Here is a 2,061-nt window from a genome sequence, read left to right on the forward strand (position 1 = left end):
GTTATCAGGTCGTGTTAAAATCAAGCCACTAGGAGGAAAATGGGTTCAATTCTATTTGAGTGCATTTTTCTCCATATATGAGCATAGTGGTTGTGAATGGATAGAGAGAGAGAGAAAATATAGAGGTTTTATTTTCTATAGCATCCCACGGGCCATAGGTCTCACTACTTTGTACTTGCATCCAATTTTTTTTCAAAGAAAGAGAGAGTAGAGCAGGCTCACCTTCCAATTGGGTTTTCTCCCGTAAGTGTTTTCCATAGCATATCCTGTGTCATTGTGGTTTGTGAGGGTTCATTTTGTTATGTTAATTCATTTTTTATTTTATGAGTTTTCAAATTTTTACCCTTCTATCCACCTATATATTTTATCACATTTTTTGTGATGAATTATCTAATGGAATATCAATGATATTTTACAAATCATATTGGTATCAGAGTTGGTTTCTTTGGGTGTATTGTGGGGAATTGCAATAGATCCAAATCGATCAAGTTGAAAGTGATAAAACCCCAACCATGGGTAAATCTATTGACAACCCATCTGGTAGAGGAGAGATTTGCAAGGCTAGAAGACTAGGTCATAGATATTAGACATAATATGAACCTTCCCATGGCGGATCTAACAAATAAGCCTGGAAATGGAGAAGACAAAGGTTCCAACTTAGATGTTATGTCAGAGGGAAAATTTGGGGATCAAGAAGAAGGAATGAAGGATGCTAAGAGAAAACCTAAAAGAGAACAACCTAGTTCAAATAATATTAACCATTCACATTCTTATTTAAGATGGAAGAAAATGTTGACATCGAGCCATATCAAGATAATATTTACAATTTGTAATTAAATTTTTGGTTGTAGTAGTTAGAGGTTTATTTGATTGTTAATCACATAGAGAAAGAGCAATAAACTTATTTCGCCAGTTTGAAAATATAGGGCCATGCCCTAACCTAGTGGAAAATCCATACCGAAACCTTGAGGTTGGAGGGGGGTCCTCTAATGACTAAGTGGGAGGATTCCAAAACTCTCATAATGTCCCAACTCTACACAATTAGGAAATTAGAGGACTAGTGGATCGAGTGGCATTACATCGAATAGAGATAGGGGCAAATTGTAAAGGAGTACACCATATAATTCAGGCAGATTTCCCAAGAACCTAAATGTACTCTTCAAGTATCTAGGAGGTCTACACAACCATCTACTAAAGAAATCAATGTTGTTCAAACCCAAAATGGTGGATGAGGCTTATGTGTAGGAACAATGCCTGGAAAATATAGGCCATAAGAAAGGGTAATGAATTTGGCCAAAGTAGAAGGAACAACAAGACGCTTCCCAAGAAGGGAAGAAGAAATGGAAAGGGGGGAAGGAAAAAAAAGATAAAAACGACAACACACTAGTGTAAATATCATAGCAACCATTGTAACATTAATGGTCATACACGATTAAAGCATTGGAAACTACATTCAGAACTCAATCTAAAAAACTGAAAGAAGTATAGGAAGAAGAAAAATCTCATGGCCACAGACTCGAGTACTCAAGTGGAAAAAAAACTCGAATGTGGATGAGAAGAGTGCTTTCACATCATTGCAGAAGGGGGTGAATTTGAGTATCCTTCAACAACAAGAAGATAAGGAGATGACCAAACTCTTCCATATGGATATAAAGGTCAAGAAAATGAAAAGCCATGCTCTATTTGACTTAGGTCATAGCTAATATTATTATCGTAGAGTTGGTCAACAAATTCAAATTAGAGTTCCATGAATATCCTAGCCCATATCCACTAGTATGGTCAACAAAGAGGTTGAAATAAAGGTAAACAAACAGCATAAAGTCATATTTACTATCAGCGTTGGCTTTATTAATGAAGTAGAATTGGATGTAGTTACACTTGATGTATAGGGAATTGTGCCTAGAAGTCCATATATATACATGCAGTAAGTTGTCTTGATGCAGAGAGACAACCAGTACTAGAGAGCCTCATCAAGGATGAAAAATCCTTCATCATCAACTTGCACAATGGAAAGTTAAAGATCTTCAAGGTAAGTGCCAATTAGGCCAAGAAATTGATAAA

Source organism: Pinus tabuliformis, chromosome 9 (assembly GCF_031772625.1).
Source record: "Pinus tabuliformis cultivar Carrire ecotype Pingquan chromosome 9, CPIR1, whole genome shotgun sequence".
Taxonomy (NCBI): domain Eukaryota; kingdom Viridiplantae; phylum Streptophyta; class Pinopsida; order Pinales; family Pinaceae; genus Pinus; species Pinus tabuliformis.